The sequence below is a fragment of the Girardinichthys multiradiatus genome, chromosome 7, assembly GCF_021462225.1.
Source record: "Girardinichthys multiradiatus isolate DD_20200921_A chromosome 7, DD_fGirMul_XY1, whole genome shotgun sequence".
Taxonomy (NCBI): Eukaryota; Metazoa; Chordata; class Actinopteri; order Cyprinodontiformes; family Goodeidae; genus Girardinichthys; species Girardinichthys multiradiatus.
The window spans coordinates 46,651,636-46,671,227 of record NC_061800.1 but is presented as its reverse complement, the minus strand read 5'-3'; the positions used below and the strand labels follow the sequence as shown (position 1 = coordinate 46,671,227).

The 19,592-nt window shown below is 39.3% G+C and overlaps 1 long non-coding RNA gene across 2 annotated transcripts; it reads left to right on the top strand.

Moving 5' to 3' along the window:
* Positions 1 to 1,022: 1,022 nt before the first annotated feature.
* On the top strand, positions 1,023 to 17,645 carry LOC124871922. 2 transcript variants are annotated; one of them, XR_007039161.1, is made up of 5 exons: positions 1,023 to 1,129; positions 16,916 to 17,044; positions 17,160 to 17,216; positions 17,331 to 17,380; positions 17,459 to 17,645. It is a non-coding gene; the product is annotated as an uncharacterized LOC124871922 (long non-coding RNA). The 2 variants fall into 2 exon arrangements; XR_007039162.1 differs by having other exon boundaries at positions 1,039 to 1,159.
* The last annotated feature ends 1,947 nt before the right edge of the window (positions 17,646 to 19,592 follow it).

Below are 19,592 nucleotides of genomic sequence, written 5' to 3'. Positions count from 1 at the left end.
TGACCTGGGGAATGCGGCACCTGTAGCCCATTTCCTGCACACGCCTGTGCACGGTGGCTCTGGATGTTTCTACTCCAGACTCAGTCCACTGCTTCCGCAAGTCCCCCAAGGTCTGGAATCGGCCCTTCTCCACAATCTTCCTCAGGGTCCGGTCACCTCTTCTCATTGTGCAGCGTTTTCTGCCACACTTTTTCCTTCCCACAGACTTCCCACTGAGGTGCCTTGATACAGCACTCTGGGAACAGCCTATTCGTTCAGAAATGTCTTTCTGTGTCTTACCCTCTTGCTTGAGGGTGTCAATAGTGGCCTTCTGGACAGCAGTCAGGTCGGCAGTCTTACCCATGATTGGGGTTTTGATTGATGAACCAGGCTGGGAGTTTTAAAGGCCTCAGGAATCTTTTGCAGGTGTTTAGAGTTAACTCGTTGATTCAGATGATTAGGTTCATAGCTCGTTTAGAGACCCTTTTAATGATATGCTAATTTTGTGAGATAGGAATTTTGGGTTTTCATGAGCTGTATGCCAAAATCATCCGTATTAAGACAATAAAAGACCTGAAATATTTCAGTTAGTGTGCAATGAATCTAAAATATATGAATGTTAAATTTTCATCATGACATTATGGAAAATAATGAACTTTATCACAATATGCTAATATTTTGAGAAGGACCTGTATTAAGTTGTGTTGTCAAATTAAATTCCTTATCGGGTTGAAAAGCTGTTTTCTTGCTGGTTTACAAAATGCTAAATGCTTTAAGCAGGTTTTAATAATAGGATAAAGGAAGATGGTCAATGCTGGAGACTGACAACCAGGTGATTCAGGCTGGGAAAACTTATTTGGCTGAATTTTAAATATTCTCTAATAACTCATCAAAATGAAGTTTTTTCCTAGATTATTGCCTGCCGAGTTGTAGTCTGATACATCTAAACAAATTCCAGTGCAGTGATCACCTGATGACCAAACAAAGTGCAGCTGTGCGTCATTTTCTGTCAGTTTAAATGCAGCTGTTCTGGGAACCACATCTGAAATCCTGCCAAAACACGGCCGACACCTAAACTGACATGCATTTTTCAGAGGAGCAGCCAAGGGATGGATGGTAACTGGAGAAGCTGCAGAGACCTACAACTCAGGTGTGAAAATCTTTCCACAAGACAACGTTGGTGAGCAGAAAAACAATGCTGAAGGAAAACCAGAATAAGTCTTGTTTGCAGTTTGTTACAAGTCATGTAGGAGACACAACAAACATGTGGAAGAAGGTGCGCTGATCAGAGGAGATGATGCTTGATGGGAGATGGATAGAGCTAAATCCAGGATAATCCTGGAAGAAAGTCTGTTAGAGGTCACAGAATATGGAGAGCCGTTTCGTTCAAAATTAAATAAATAAATACTGCTTTTGATAAACTATTAATAAATATCCCCATGAAATAAGACAAAATATTTGTTAAAAGAAATTTTCATCTTATTTTATTTAATTCATTTAAAGATTTATTTAATTTACTTAAAGATGTATTTATTTATTTATTTATTTAACAATGCAGTTTTATTTTGTGACACTTTTATTTTGTAAAGCGACTTTACGTATTTCAATGAATTTCACTTTTTAACCTCGTTTTTCATTTTAAGCTCTTTTTATTTCATGTTCTTATATTTAAATGAGGGGGCGGAGTTTTATCAGTGGGGCGGCGCTGAGACAGCAGGACCGAGTTCAATTCGTGGCTGTGGCCGGCAGAAGCATGCCGCTGCCTGCCAGAAGACAGCCAAATAACCCTACATTGTTCCCTAATTGGACCCATTCAGTGTTGCATAGCCTTCAATAAAAATCAGCTTCTCGTGTCTCTTTTGTTAGCCCCTTTAATATCTCATATAATCTGTTCTCATTTTATGAGACTAATAAATACGCTTCTGCAATTATTAGAGTTCATAATTATTTTGGTAAATGTAGTTCTCCTTTAATTATTAATTAGGTTAAGGTATTTGAGACATACAAAGAAAGAACATTTTTCTTGTCAAATGTTTCTGAAATGTAGGCCATGTGCACAAAAACATACAGTTGAGATGAGTTTTGTTTTCCATGTTTGTTAGAAAGAGGTCTATTAGAGCAAAAATGGCAAAGCTGCTACTTTCAGTGTTGAACTGTCTCTCCCAACAAGAATGCACTCATAATTTCATTACAAAAGCTGCTCTCTAATGAGTTGAGGGGTTCATCCAGCTCCGTGTAGCTGTGCAGCACCACGAACACGTTCCACCACCAGCCTTCTCTCTAACAGATAAAACTTCCTCAGTTATCAATATACCGCTGCATAAACCAGCCTGATGCACAACATCAACAAATAGGTTTTCCCAAGTTCATAAAAGTGGCAAAACATGTTTTTGCAGTTTCTGTCTTTTAGTCTTCAACTGTATCCTCCTGTTTTGTGACCTGAATAAGTAAGGCTGTACTCCTCAAGAGAGGCTGCTGCCACTTGCTTTTAGCCGCCCATAAAGCAATAGTCAGGTAGCTCAAAACAACCGGTTGCACCTATCAATATTCATGCATTCACAACATGATCCAAATAAGGAGTATCTGAAAAACAAGTGCTTTACTGTGTGTTTCAACAACCTAAACTGTGATTCAGACAGTGCAGATAGCTGCAGGTTATGTTTTCAGTCTGCCACATACGTCACCAAGTTTGTACAGTATACTGTGTGGTCTGATGAACCCACAAACACCTGTATCCACACAGTATAGATATGGCGTGTTTGTAGGCTCATCAGCATGGGCCAGGCGATCTCTGAAAATAAGTGATTCAGGGAAATGAATGGAAATTTGGCTTCATACATAACAAAGAAAAAACTTTTTCTATTTTTTATTTTTATTTTTTATTGATTTATATGTTGTGCTTTAGTAGGAAATGCTGCATTCCCGTCACAGGAGGGGTTATTATGGGATGATGTTCCCATTGGAAAAAACAGTTTCCTGCTTCTGCAGTGAAACACAAGTCATTTCGCATTTAACAAAAAAGGTCTGAAAAACCAGATTTCAACTGACTTTTGCTTTGGTATCCGTTTAGTTTATACTGTATACAAAAATACTAAATGTGTTACTTTTAAATGACAAAATTAGGATTTTTATTGTTTTAGAGGAAAAAGCTGTCCCAACCAACTGGGGCCTGTCAGAAAAAGCAGTTGACCCTAAACCTAGGCTGGATGGGCAACCTTTGGCAGCAACAACTACCATAAAGAGTTCGTGATAACTGGCAAATAGTCAGTTATCCAAAACAGTTTTCACAGGAAATAAGTGAATATGGGACTTATGGCATTCAGGATTCATGGTTCCATCAATTACAGAAAATTGTCCAGGTTCTGAAGCAGCAATGCTGCCCCAGACCATCACACTACCACCACCATGTCTCACTGTCAGCATGATGTTCTTTCTTTTTGAGAAGCAAGATGCTGTGTTATTTGTAACGGAGGCACACGCCTTCCAAAAACTTCTACGTGGGGTTCATCGGGCAGCAGTGATTTCTGTTTGAGGTCAGGTATTCAAAATGATGAACTATGACCTTAACTGAGGTAAGGGAGGCCTACAGTTCTTTAAATGTTGTTCTGACCTCCTGGATGAATCGTTTTTGTGCTGTTGGAAATGTTGTTTGAGTCTCTTGAGTGTACAGGTCAGGTAGTAATCAGGCCAGGGTGTGGCTACTGAAATTGAACTCTGCTTTCAGAAATTGTGGTTAATCACCAATATGTAATGATGTAAAAAGGGGGTTTTTACTTTTTCACCTCACAACTTTTCTCTAGACATTTATAAACTATAGCTAGTAATCAAGGTATTCAGATTATTATATCAGACCTTATAATGAAGGTTGTTCAATTAACGATAGGATGCTGTAGTGCTGTAGTGTAATACATCCCAGTAAAACATCTTCATTAACCTGAAGTTCCTATGTATGCACTAAATATTGGATGGTTTCATTGTTCGCTATTTTATATATGTTTTCCATGATATAAGCAGTTTTACAGCTCAAAACCCTAAAAAGACTCTTGTTTGTTTCTTGTTTGGCAAGTTTTTAAGTCGGTTAAACTCTTACATATTTTTAAATTGCTGACCATTTTATCTATTAAAAACTAGTGTTATCTGTCTGTTTGAAGGGTTTACCAGTGTCTCTGGTTCTTGTTTTGATTGAATTCCCTCCTGACAGCAGAGGAAATTTGGCAAACATCTGCTGAATTAATATATACCTTTAATAATATGCAGTTTAATTTGTACAGAGAATCAGGAAAATACAGATGCTTATATGAATAGGTGGTACTGAGCTATTATTTTAGAGGAGGTTATAAAAGCCATGTTTCTGTGCCTGAGTGAATATATTTGTGGATGCAAACCAACTAAAAACATTTGATATATTCTGTTTATTCACTCAGGTTTGAAGGTCCCTGTTCCACCAGGTAGGAGTTGGGCTACACCCTGGTTGGGTTTGTCAGGCCATCATTAATCATCAGTCAGTCCTCAGTTCACCTAAAGTGAATGTTGCTGAGAGAAATTTTCACAAATAAGAATAAAGCTGGCAGAACGGGGCCCTTCAAATTAATTTACTGAGTGTTTGTCTGAGCTTAGTTTCTATCTCCACCCACTCTTCCAACCCTCACCCCAGAGATGTTCACAAGTCATCTTTTCCCAAGTCCAAGTCAGGTCTCAAGTCTTTCGCCCCAATGCAGAGTCAAGTCTGAAGTCTCCAACGACTGAAACAAACCTTTTCTCGTCAAATCCACAACATCCAGGTCTCCTCTAGCCTCATTGCTGTAGGTTCTGCAATCCAAACATGGACTGTTTGTCCTCAGGACTAAATTATTAAATGAACAATTATTTTCCAATCTTTTAATATTTATTTACATTTACCTTTAATTAATTTAATTTATCTTTTAATTTAATTTATTTTTTAACATTGAACTCGCTATACGATGAACTGTTAAAGGGTGATATGTATTATTTAGAAATAGTTCAAATTTACTATGTACACTATTAGAAATATAAATACGTATTTATAGTCTAGAAATGTAATAAAAAGAGATTTAAAATCTGTTACATTTCTGCTTCTATTTCTTTGTAATGACTGAGTTAACAGTTGTTTCTCCCAGTCTGCATATTGTCCCCTCCTTCATTAGATGTTCCTCTAAATCTGGTCTGGAGGGTTTTCTTCTCCTCACTCTGAGCTGCAGAAGTTTTAATAATAGTAGGAAACTATTTTCTAAATCCACATTAAATCCACATTTGTTCTCAATTCTAAATAGTAAAAATGTTCAAATTTAAGGTATGAATTACAAAATAATGAACGAGGCAACGTGTAGGAAGTAAATAAACGAGTTAAACTACTGAAAGAATGGAGCAGGAAGTGCTTTTATTTTGGTATTTCCATCAGGAAGTGTCTTTGTAATGTAGCAGCTAGCTTAGCAGCAAGAAAAGGTCGGAGGTCAGTTAAGTTTATTATGTTCCTAAATTGTCCAAAGTCATTTATTTCAGCGTTCAGTTGGAGAGACATTCATGTGGTCATTAAGGAAAAGGTTGTCATGAAGCATTAACATCCCATAATAATCCACCAACATCACTGGCTAATAATCAAGCTCATCCTTTCACAGTAAAACAGTCTGGAGCTTCCTTTCACTCTTCATTAACGGAGATAAAAACTGGAAGTAAGACTCAGACCACGAGTCCAAGTCAAGTTATCAGAGCACATGTCCAAGTCGAGTCTGAAATCTCTGATTTTTGCCACTTAAGGGGGATTTGAGTTGCCATCTCTGCCTCACCTGGCTCTCTCTATAGCTCACCTTGCTATTTTCACCTGTACCCTGGTCTCTCTGAACCCCCAACTTGCTTTCATTATACCATCAGTTTCCTCTCTTTACACCTCTCTTTAAGCTCTCTCCCAGCCCTTTAAACAACCACCCTGCTCTCTGGAAACAAAAACCCCTTGTTTTTTTATATCCTCAGCCATCTTTTTGTACCTGCACCATTCTGTCTATGCCCTCAACCGACTTTCTTTATATCCCCTCCCCTCTCTTTGCATGCCCACTCTACTCATTCTACATCCACTCTGCTCTGACAGGTGCAGATATCTGAGAATCACTGTGTTGCCTCCACCATGGTGCTGTCAAGGGTTAGGGGGTGGGGGGTGGTAACCAAGTCTTCACATTCCTGGAAAACACTCTGGGAGGGCTTTGCGGTGTCGGTTGTAACATTTTGACCCAACAATATGTTTTCTCCTGAGTCAGTGATGGTAAACAATGAACAACTTTATTTGAATGCATCTAGAACTTGCTCATACATTAGGGTGCAGAAAGTGCTGAAGGCGGAGTAAAACGTAAAGTTGCTTCTGCAGGTTAGGTCCCTCTGCAGTCGGCTAATATGAAACTGTAGGTAGAGACGGTCTGTAACCGTAGAAGAGGATATTCCACCAAGAGCTGAAACTTTGCTCAGGAGTAATTTGAACTTAGTTGTTTTGCAAGAGGACGGGTTTAATGAGACTAAGAGAACTGATCAGGTAGTGGAGATATTTCTCATGAATCTATTCGGATTAGGGAGAAAAAAATATATCCCCAATTAAGATTGAGTGTTAGTAAAAAATCTAATTTGGATGCAAAAATTTCCTTCTGGTTCAGGGGTGTTGGACCACTTGTTTTCTGAATATTGGACTACTTGCACAATGCGGGACGTCACTATGTCTTTCCAACGGCATCGACCAATTTGTATCCAGGACAGTCGGCTCCGACATATCCCGTCGAACACTACGACTGATATTACGAGGCGTCCCAAGTCTGATGTCACAAGACGCTATATAACAGGGCCTCCATTTTGAACACTCGCCTTCAGCTGGAGACCGGGTTCAGTTACCAACATCTGAAGCATCACCTGGAGAAGAGTCCCGAGTGGATTTCATTTATTCTCTCTCGTTGGCCAACAAACAATTCATATCTGAGGTTTCTGGACTAGGAAGGCCAGAAATTTCACTTTGCCGATTGAAGACGTAAGTTTAATACGTAACTAAAAACACGGAGTTTTGAGGAGACGAATCGCCACCGTGTTTCATCCCAAGTCGACTTAGATGGTCAGATCATATTTTTCCTTTCCGCCAAGGAGGCCAGAGGATGAAGACTGACCGCTTTTCCTGAAGTTAATTGTGGACGCAGTTAACTTCCAACTCCACCCCTTCCTCGCTCGACCCCGCTCAGAAGAAAGCCGACAACAAGTAAACCCCATCCTTTATTTTATTTCTTTCTTAGAAAGCCTGGGCAGAGTAGGAGGTCTTAGTGCGATGAGATTCGCTATTTAAAATCTAATGTGTTCTGAATGATATGTGCATGTAACCTTGTTATTGAAACTTTGATGTGTCGTGTTGATGTCTGGAAGCAGCTGCGCTCCCAGCTCTGTGTGTGTTTTGTGGGGTATTGAACACCTGAGAGGTGCGCTGTGAGACTGGACTGTTAAAATAACCTCATGGTGAAATTCCCCATTTTCCTTCGTCTTCAACCTCACTGCTTGCTAGCTTGCCGCCAAAAGTTTTATAACTCTTTGTCTGGTCACCTCGCAGAGTTGGGGGAGGTTTTATGACTGAGTATAACTGAGTTACAGTTGGAGCTGCGCCCCAACCTCCACTCACCACCACACCCCTTCATCATATTATCATTTTTGCCATAACTGCTGGTTGATTCCATACACACCCACTGCTGTTTTGCTTTATTTTCCTAAGTTAGATATTTTTACCCTTTTATGTAGAACTTTGCATGTTTGAGTACGTGAAGATTATTAAATCGGAAGAATGGATTGTATCTGGCGGTGATTTAATAAATATTCACATAGATGATAACAGAAGGCGTTCTGTGTTTATTTTGTGTAAGAGTGATTCGTCAGTCAAGATAAGGTTAAAGTTCCACACGTTTCGGCAGAAACGGTCGATTAAACAGTGACATCTCTGGTAATAGTTATTAATTATTACTGAGTATTTAACGATTGTAATTGTCAAAAGCGTTGAGCCACAATTATAACACCAGAAACATCTCTGGTCTCGATTCATAAATGAGGATTTTGGTTAAGAAATTGATTTTGTCAAATTATGATTTTGTATTATAATTATTGATCAAGATTAATAAATCAATAATCATAACTCCCAACAGGGGTGTCATTTTGAAGTGGACTGTCTTGACTTTCTGTCATTCTGGAGTTTATTCCAACTCTAACAGAGGTAAAAGTCTCTGTCAGCAGCGTTCTGCTTTATTTGTTGACCACTGAAAATGTTCTAGATTTGTCAGTCTAAAAGCAGCTTGCAGAGCTTCTGAGAATCCTTAATGCACATCCTCCTGAAGGCTGTTTGGCAGCTGAAGCCAGACAGTGTGATGACAGGTGTACGGTAACAGAGGCAGGGGCACTGCAGAAAGTGAGAAAAGAAAGAAGAGCACTCACTGAGTTTTTGCTCAAGGACCTGTATGTCTGCACAGAAATCTGTTGCATGTTTCTGTCCTTCAGTGAATAGAACATTAGACGTACTTGTCGCGAGTAATATGCATGTGTAAGGTTTGTGCTCTGCAGACCATGGCGCTGTTGACGCTATTGCAGCTCTGCAAGCTGTGAATCCATGGCAACTTAAACAGACTTGCTGTAACAGCCGTACTTCCTTTGCCCTTGGATTTAACACCAGCGGTTCAGGGATTTAACTCCATGCTAAATCTGTCACTTGAACACTGGAAGTGTCCAGCACTCCAGCTGGCGCCGATCCCATTGGGACTCCTTCCATCGGCTCTCAGAGCACAGGAATCATTCCCAACCCGGTTTTATATGCGGTTGGAAAACAGTTTCAGTATAAAAGGTAAAGCTCAGAAATAAAACTTGTGACTGAACTTCCAAACAGGAAAAGAAAACTTGCTCATTTATTCCCTTTTATGCTTTAAATGCTCAATCATTTGAGCATTTCATCAGCTTGTCCTCTGAACATCCAGAATTATCATAATTGAGCTGGAACAATTTTCTCTCACTCAGCTTGAACACTAAAAGTTCATCACATCTGAGGTTTGTTGTCCTCTATAATGAAAGCATGTTGCTAATCTGCTTGCAAAGACAAACTCAATGAGCAACTAATCTCTGTACTGATGCTGCCTGCAGGACAGTTTTCCAACTCTGGGCTCCAGTGCTGACATAAAGTCTGATTCAGGATTTGTTTGTTTGTCTCGCTGTAAAGACATGATGTGTTCCTCTGTATGTGGTTCAACAAGTTGTGTATTAAATAAATTTACAGTCATGAGAAAAAATGAGGACCACTTTCGCCTGTATGTTTTTCTAACATATTTTGACAATGTGGACATTTAATTAAATCCATTAATAAAAACAAAAATGTTTAACTGACGAAAATACATTTTTAAGAAAATGTAATAAGAAAGCTTCTGGTGTAATGTTCTTTGGACAGATGGTATAAAATCCATTTATTTGAACAGAAGACTCCTGCTACTACTAAAAATAATATTAAAAGTAAAGTTTACACGTCACTGCATGAATATTTTCTTTTATATTGATTGGGTTGACCTGTTTTTTTACATCTGTAAGTGCATTGGCTAAGCTAAGCTTCTGAAAATGATCAGATAATGATCTGAAAAAAACAGCCAAAGTCCAAAGAAGAACTTCGAATGATCGTTAATAAGCCTAAAGACCTATCGGTCAAATATGGTTCAGTTAAAACGTCTGCTATTTTGAAAAGATTTTGCTATGTCAATGTAAGTCATTTTCATTTCTCATTTCTATTTTAGACCATTTTCTTATTTTTCATCATTTTTGTTATGAATTGAAAGGAAAATTTCCCACCAGATTTCATCATTTCATCACAGATTTTCTTTGCCAAATGACCACGTTTCCACAAGATTATCACATTTTGTTGTCTGACAGTTTGTTGCTCTTGCCTTATGGAGACAAAGCACGGTTTTCCGCTGTCAGGCCTGTCACTCAGCTCGTTAAACTGGAACATTTAACAATTAATCAGCTTCCTCCAAATGGAGCAGACAGAGAGACGAGGCGGGAAGGAGGAGGCTTGCTTGTGGAGCCGGCTGTCCAGGACGTCTCCTAACAGGACAGCCTGTAGAGTCCAGCTCTTCAATCATGCACGGGAAAAGTTTGTCTGAGCTGCTAGCAGCTGACAGGCCCAGAGTCTTCCTGCGATTGTGCACAAACTCTGCGGTAAAATGCACATTTTCTCTGCTCATAGCTGCAGTGATAACAGAGGTTCTTTCCTTAACATGAAAATGGCCTCAGGGAAAATAAACATCACATATATGAGAACTGGTTTAAAAACGCTGCATATTAATCTGATGTGCAGTTAAAATCCACTCTGTAAGCCTCACAGCCTTAAAACACTGCCTGAAGAAATAGTTATGTTGTAAAACATGAAGGATGACATGTTTATTTTACTGCTTTTATTTAATCACCATAATCAGTAAATCATTGAGGAAGCTTTTAAAAATACATTCTGATGTGTATTTTAACCCCTTTAAGGATGTTCTTTGCTTCAGGATAAAAAAAGAGACTTTCAGCCCGTAAAAAGTTGAACCCCAAGGAAATAGATACCAAGGCCTGATAGATAAACATCCTGTCCGATGTTAGAGAGTCCGGCCTCATGTGCAGACTATGGAAAACCAAACTGGATGATATCCTAAAATATGTCATTAAAGGCTGCAGGAACAGATGAGAACAAAGCCCTGAAGGCCCAAAACCAGACAGTTCTGACCGACCCATAGTGAAAAATATCTTTTCCTGGAAGCATCCTACAATGATACATCTTAACGTTCCAGTTATTCATATCGGTAACTACTGCAGAGCTTCCACACAGTCCGGAAAACTCTGGAAAACTCTGGACAAGTATGGAAAAAAAATACATTTTCACACTTTATCCCTAAACTAATTTCAAAGTCTACAACTTGACTCTGAGTCAAACCAATTGAACTTTGACAAGACAAATGTGTCGGAACAACAAAGAGTCTTTTAAAGGACATTTTGTTTGCATTCGGTTCACGTTATTTAGACCGAGTTTTGCCAGATCCATGAAAAAAATCATAGTTAATCTTTAACATTTTGTCATGTTCAGGATTTTCAGTATTTTACTGCCGTTTCATAAATATTTCCAACAAAATGTATTTCAGAAATGTGGGAAATATCTAAGCAGTAGGAATAGCAGACCGGAAGATATTAAATGTGTTTTAATGTCACAGTCTGTCTTTCTGAAACTTGATGTCCTTTTTCTGATTATTATCACCAAGTTGCAGAGATTTTCCTTTGCTTGTTCCAACCATATTCCTCTTCATGTTTAATCCCTGGTGCGTCCCTCAGATAAGACGTTTCTATAAACAGGGAACGGGTTGTTTACAGAAATCCCTGGTCTCTCTTATACTTGAATGCAATTAAGGAAATGATACTGAATTCAGCTCAACTTCAGTGTGGGAGTGCCGCTGGGCTTCTGCGTCAGAAAGCAGGACAGAAAAGGGAACGTTTATTGCTGCATATAAATCTGAGATCAGGAGAAAAAAAAGAGACTGACTCAAAACATAAATTTATATTCATGCATTGAAAACCAAAGATAAGATATTCATTGAAGCTAATGGAGCAGAAGAGAGGAGGAGGCATTTCAAAATGCACATATGTTCTTTAAGGCCGTTGTAATTCTAGCAGTAACAGTTCAGACCAAATGTGAATAATAAAAACCTTACGAAGACATAAATAAAGAACACAATGGTTTTCTCATTAAGTCATTTAGCAGCAAAACTCTTTTTCTTACATCCTAAAGACTTTTCTTCTATGACCAACCAACAACTGATCTTCACATTTATCTCTGTGTAACTCCTGCTGCAAGACCTGAAAAACAGCTTCTAGAAGCATCTTCAAGAACTAATAGAAGAGACGGTTTTACACTCATGGACGTGCTGCTGTATGCAAACAAATATGCCTCAGTAGTCCTCTCTGGCAGACCAGGGAGATGGTCCTGGTTTCTAAAAAGAGGGAGAAGATTGTGTGTTTTTCATCTATTCAGAGATCATTCTGCTCAGCCTCAGCCTGGGATGTCTTGTAAGAAAAGGTTCCAACCAAACCTGTGTGGCATTCCTCCTAGCTGTGGAAAGGATCATTCCCTCACAGACTGAGGGAATGACGGGAATTTGTCCAGTCCACTTTGGTTTTCTAAACCCAAGGAATCCGTACCAGTTGGTCCCATTGGTAAGCCAAACTGACTTTAAAGAGAACAACTTTTGACTGATTTCAGGTGAGGATGGTGAGGGGTTTGTGCCTTTTTATAAACCTTGTGTAAATATCAGGTTCCAACTGTAAATAGACTTTTATTTATTGGTGTTTGGTGCACAGAGAAAATAATCTTAATTTGCACGTAACTAAACAGAACTTCATCCTAAATACTAGAAATATAGACGTAATTCATGATGAAAAGATTCTTCTGCTGCCTCCAAATAATGTAAATGGTAGCTGAATGTCCTCACTGGTTGTTGTTAATGATGACATACAAACAGCTCACTGTGGTGTCTGTCTGTGGAAATAAACCCAATGTCTGACGCAGAGCTCTCGTCTTCTGGTGCTGATGATTCCAGCGCTGCTGCATGAATGACTCATCATAACAATGACTAACAGAACATGCCCCGCGAGCTCCCTTCAAGTGACAGTTAACTCTCTGAATATAATCAGCTTTCATTATGTTGCGCTATGAAAAAAGAGACCACCCACAGCTTGAAGCACTCACAGCTTTCAGGAATAGCTTCAGGGATGGACCAGCCTCCAAGTATTCATCGCTTGCACACTGAAGGCCCTGAGAACTTCAATTCAACATGGTTGGAAACAAAAACTTGTTGACCTCTTTGCAGTTTGTTGGCGAGGTCTTCTGGGATGACCAGAAGACATGACCTTCAAGCCCCAGGCTAGATGCAGTCCGAGAGATGGGCAAAGCAGGTTTATGTGGAGTGATTCTTATGGGATCAGAAACTTGTGGCACTGGTCACAGTGAAGGTCTTGGAAAGTGTTGGACATCTTGAGGCTGTGCCTCAGAGGGAAGTGTAGTTGTCTGGTAACTGGAAAGTTGTGGGTTCAACTCCAGCTCTCTTCATCATATGTTGATAACACCAGGTTGTACCTGATATATCAACGGTGGTCATTAAGGGTTTGGCTAAGCAATTGAGACTTGAGAGTGTAAAAGAGGGGAGTGGCGGTATCCCGGCTGCCTTCACTGATTCACTGATTCTGCCAGGTTCTAGGAGGCCCAGTTATTGGTGGAGAACATGCTGGGGTCTTCAATCAGCGTAAAATAAAAATTACCATGTGTTGTCAGTGTTTCCGGGTTCTCAGAGAGGGTCTTTATGGCGTATTAAAAACCAATTTTGACGGAGAGTTAAAGCTCCCCAAATGTTTTGAGTCTCTTCCAAACCTCTGTACAAAGGATGTGGTGCTGAAGTGGTGGTGGTGGTGTATCCAGGATGGAGGTCTGTTGCACTGGTCACTCTGGCTTTAACTAGTCTGAATAACTGAGTCCTTAGTTGCTTCTTAAAAGACTCAACAGAATCAAGGTGAAGGCATTGCAGTCCACAAACATAGAGGCACCTCTTTAAAGAACTTATTTTGCCTCAAGGACACAGGAAATATTGAAGAAAATCAGATTTGGTAGATATTGAAAACACAACAACACCAGGACAGCCTTCACACTGAAGAAGATTCATCAAAATCATTTATTTCAAGACACATCCTTCCATTAGGAATGAAACAGGGCATTTTGTCCATTTATGCTTGTCAGCTAATGCCTTTAAGACACATTGGATCAGTTGAGTTTAGACAGAACAGAATACTGGCTAGATTTGGGTTCTCGCCAGCTTAGTTTGTCACAGCTCCAAAATGTCTTACTCTGACCTTAGATATCAGCAAATGTAGGTCAAAAGTTGTCTTTTTGTTGGCATTTCCTGACTTATGAAAAATAAACTCATATCTGGCTTATTTAAATTACATCTTCTCTAATCTTTCCCATTTTGAAGGATGGAGTATAGAAGTTGCCTTCCAGCCTTAGCTATGTCTGGCTCTTTATTGGGAACTTTGGTAAGTGCAGTGTCTGAACCCGAAGGTAATGTCTAGATAAAGAAAATACTGCAGTTTTTAAAAAGCCACACTTTTTGGAGTTCCTGTAATTTAAAGTCTTCTCTTGGAATGTTGTGGAGAGAAATGCTTCCCCTTCCCTCCTACTGCAGCAATCAGCCGTGTTTAATGTATGAATGAAGGGAATTCCCCTTAAATTTCCTCCCATACACAAATTACAAAATCAGGAATAAAGCCCGAAGCACATGGTTTACCACCAGAGAACCTCAAGATGTGCTTTTTATGCCATCTGTGGTTTCATGGCAGTTTGTCCTTGCATTCTGATTATTGTTGGCAGCACAGATGGGAACATTAATCATAACCAGCAAAACTCGGATGGATTTTTCTGTCACGTGTAATTTATACAATAAGATTTACTTCGACTTCATCATGTTTTTAAGGAATCTGTTTTTATTTGTTGATAGAGGGACAAGGAGATAAATTAGCAAATGTTTTACTCGTTCAGGAGTTAAATTGAGTTTCTACCATGTTTAGTGACATGATTGTGAGAACATCACAAAACACCTTTTTAATGTTAACTGCGGACTGTAAGAAACTCTTTTTTTACTCATCTAGGTTCACCAACTACTCCAAATAAGAGTTTATTATCTCAGATAACAAATGTGTTCTCATCAGGAAAAGCTTTTAAATGCTGCAGACCTTACATTTGATCTAATTTCCAAGAGCTTTATCTTAGGAAAGCTTTGAGCAGCAGCAGCGATAAAAGCAAAGCAGAATAAAGCAGTTTGATCTTTACACTGTGGAGTCCATTTGGACCAAACACCTACGGACAAAATAATGGCTCATGTTTTCTGGCTCTTGTTTGGTTTTTTTATTCTTTTTATACTGAGTGATTTTGGCTTGGTGAGGTTAAAACCTGAGAGACTCAGTGAATTATGGGCTTCATGACATCGTGAACAGCAGTCAACTGAAGACAAATACTTTGGCAGCAAAATGCAGATGTGGTGAGTGAAGATGAGAACGTTTTGTGTGAGGAAGACACTTTCTGAGCAGGAGGGAACAGGTGGAGCGCAGATAAACTTAGAAACATACAGTAAGTCAAAAGGTTTTGAACTTTTACTACTACTGAAGCAGCCTTTTATTAAAGAGTTTGTTTAAATGAAACTAACTGGGTTTTTAATTCTGTAATTCTACGTATGAGGTTTATCTCAACAAATGAGAATATGAATGAAAAGTAAAACTCGTCCTTATTCAGGTTCATCATACAGAGTCCAATCAGTGGATGTTTGGTGTCAGTGGCAGAGGTGTTCAGTCACTCCGGAACCAGAGACAACGTCAGACGAGTCTCATCTGGGCTAAGGAGGAAAAAGACTGGACTGCTCCTCAGTAGTACCGGCCCACACTATACGCAGTACCAGTACCAGCTTTAATCATCATGGTACCACCAGCAAATGTGACTGACCTAAAACCTACATAAGGAGGTTGAGACACCAGAACCAACAATGCAGATGAGCTGGAGGTTGCTCCTAAAGCAACCTGGACATCCTGAACCCCTCAGAAGAACCCCAGGCTGATCTCCATGCAAAGCTGCACTGATGCAGTAATTCATGCACACGAAGCCCAGACCATTTACTGAGTGCAGCTACTTCTCTGACAAATCTCTGAAATCTGGTTTTCATTAACTGTAAGCCAGAATCATTGGAATACATCCGTCTGGTGTGATATATGGGTTGCACTTAATGAAATGAATTATTGAAATTATCTAACTTTTTACTTTTTAAGGATATTCTAATTTATTGTCCTGCACCTGTAGATGATGAAGATGTATTTTGCTGAAAGTGAGGTGGTTCTCCTAATATAACTGAGATCTGAGTCTAAAAATGGTTGATTTGATGTTAACCAATGCCAGGCTTCCAATGAGCTGTACTCTAAACACATGTAAATGTACAGTACAGACCAAAGGTTTGGACACACCTGCTCATTCAAAGAGTTGTCTTTATTTTCATGACTATGGAGGAGCTGGAGGAGGTGTCTGGAGAGAGGGACGTCTGGGCGTCTCTGCTGAGTCTGCTGCCCCCGCGACCCGGTCCTGGATAAGCGGAAGACGACGAACGAACGAATGAATATTGTAGATTCACACTGAAGGCATCAAAACTATGAATTAACACATGTGGAATTATATACTGAACAAAAAAGTGTGAAACAACTGAAAATATGTCTTATATTCTAGGTTCTTCAAAGTAGCCACCTTTTGCTTTAATTACTGCTCCTCACACTCTTGGTATTCTGTTGATGAGCTTCAAGAGGTAGAAAATAAAGTCATAAAAATAAAGACAACTCTTTGAATGAGAAGGTGTGTCCAAACCTTTGGTCTGTACTGTACATGTATCAGAATAAACTAATTAATTAGTGTTTTTGATTCATTGCAAACGACCAAGGTTGGACTGACCCAGCGACAATATGATCATCTTTGGCTGAGAGAAGTTTCAGAATTATCTTCCAGGAAGTGTCTGTTTTCTAGTAGAGATCAGCAGTTTCTGCAGAGCTCCACATGAACAGGTGCATCCACCTTCTCCAAAAACACTTATCAGTGGGAGTATTTTGGAACAGAAAAGGGAAGTCCTGAAATATTCCTTCTCGGTCCAAAAGGGAAACTGGGCTGCAAGCAGTGGAAGTCATAAGCCTCGGCTAACCCGTCCCAGTTAAACCATCGGGTTTGGCACCGTTTGCTGGAAGTATTCATATCAGTTTGCATCCAAACTTCCCAGTCAGAGTGAGTTAGCTAATGTTGGTATCTTCATTAAATATTTGATATTGACAACCTGTTTCCAAGGAAACTAGCAGCTCTGCAGCCCTACAAACAACAAACCGTGATGCACCGTGTAGTCTGACTCGTTTCAATCCTGTCTCTGGTTCTGCACCTTCTTTGGACCACATTATAACTGACGACCAGGAGAAGAAAGTAAGAGCTGCACTTTTTCAGGTTTTTGTGAACTAGTTTTCTAATTGGTTATAATTTGGCTCACTGTCTGATTTGCTCAAATCCTGACCCTGCCCACTTTTTCTGCTTCCAACAGATCAACTCTGAGGATAACAGGTTCACTTCCTGCCTGATACATCCCACCCACTAACAGGTGTCATGATGAAGAGATAATCAGTATCATTCTCTTCACCTGTCAGGAGTCAAAGACCTTTCTGGACCATAAAAAAACACTTTCTCACATGGTGCTGAATTCTGTGTGTTGCAGAAATGTTTTAATTCAGCAGCATGGAGGGTTTTCCAGCATAAATGACCTGAGTAAGGTCTGCAACTCAGTTGAATTTCAGTCTGGACTTTGACTAGGCTACTCCAAAATCTCCATTTTTTTCCTTTTAGGTCATCCAGAGGTGGACCTTTTGGTGTGTTTTGGATCATTGTCTTCCCCCAAGACCTGTCCAAGTGATCTTGAGCTTAAGGTCACAAACTGATGGCAGAATTCCTGGTTCTACAGACTGCACCAAGTCAACCAGATCTTGGAGAAGCAAAGCAGCCCCAGACATTACAATACCACTACCATGTGTGACTGCTGGTATGATGATCTTTTTTCTGAAAGGTTGTGTTTGTTGTGATTATGAATATGAATATATTATTTAATATTAATACTTTAATATTTTATTAAATAATATTGTGTTCTGTTAAGGGTTGTCCTGTGAATACCAGCCCAGTAAGGCGATGGTATTAGGACAAAATCGGAAAGGATGAGCCAAGCTCTGACATTTTTGAACAGCATAAACTCTGTACACACATAGCATGAATTCACACATTAATATTTGGTGACTGTGGCTCAGTAGGAAGAGTAGTTGTCTTGCAATCAGAAGGTTGTGGGTTCAATTCCAGCTTCCTCCTGCCATATGTTGATGTGCCCCTGGGCAAGGCACTTAACCTCAAGTTGCCTACCGATCAGTGTATGAATGTGTGAGCGTTAGTGAGTGCGATTGGGTGAATGTGGCACTAGTGTAAAGCGCTTTGAACGGTCTGTATGACTGGAAAAGTGTTATATAAGTTCAGTCCATTTACACAATTTCTTAAAATGCAAGAATTTATGAACAAAAATAAGTCGACACAAAGTCAAACATATTTCAATCAGCAAACTCTTTACTATGCCAAAAAAAAATCCAACAAAACTACCAAGCAGAATTAAAGAATAACGAAGACTAATGGACTATGTACAATATAAACAAGTAGATTAAAGATGATTAGAAATCATGACCAAAAGAGTGATGCAACATTACCATGCAATGTTAATGTTTGAGAACCAAGGATTATCTTGAAGAATCTGGAAGTGAAGTGAAGTTAGTCTTGGAACTAACTTAGGCAATAATCAGCAACGTTTAGACAACCATTCATAATGCAAGATCAAATAAAATATTATTTTAATTAAATAATGTTTTAAAGAAAGATCTGCTGAATAATACCAACCTTCTGGATGACTAATTCTCAACATGTCTCATTAGCTGCCTTTATTTATTAAAATAATATTTAAAGAAATATTATTTAGGAAATAGTGAAATAATATTTAAGGAAATGTTATTTTGAATAAGAACTAATTCTTTCTGGAGAAATGGGGCTCAATGGTGTTTACTTAGTTATTACGTTTAGTAAAATAATGTTCAGGGAAATATTATTTCCTAGATCGGAAACTAACAACCTTTTTGGGTAAATGATCTTTAGCAGGCAAACACCTGTTCTTAGCTGTTAGCGGTTGCAGCTAACAAAAGAAACTTGTAGCTTATCATCAGAATCAAACACATACCTTTAAAATACCACTAATAAAAAGGTTTAAATGCATAAAGTGCAGACGGCGCGTTATGGCCGATCTTCTGTGTTTAAAATCACCCTTTAAATAAAGTTTGTCTTAACTTTAAAAACAAAAACACAGAACACATAAACAGAGCACATGTGCTGAGCAGATACCCTGCTAGCACTAAGATGGCTGAGTTTCAACACAACAAAACCAAACATCATAAAATGAAAACTGTTTAGATCATTTCATTCTAAACTTCTTCTCTCTGCCCAAAACACAACTTCTTACGTGAACCATTCTGAGGAAAAGTTGTCCAGGACAACGAAGTTGAGGAAAGCATCCACAGTGACCAAAAGGTTAACTTGCAGCTAACCTCCGTAGTGGGGCGGCTCATTCTGCCGACTGGTCAAACTGCATGTTACTGCTGTGACCACGGTGATGCGGTGATCCTTCCTTCAGACCGGAAAACCGCTCCACTCGGCGTTGTAGAGACAGGAGCAATGCTTGTACCTTAATTACCCCGTTCATGACTGAATACCGGATACACAAACAGCAATTCATTTCTACTTAACTTAATACATATGATTGTGTGATCTTATGACACTCTTGGATCAAGTTTGAAGAGTATGTCTGTTTCCCTGCAAAAAGACATTAGCGCGCTGTGTCCCTCCATCTAGTTCCTCTGGGGACCTGCGTGGAAGAGGTCAGTTTGTTGCAAAAGCGAGA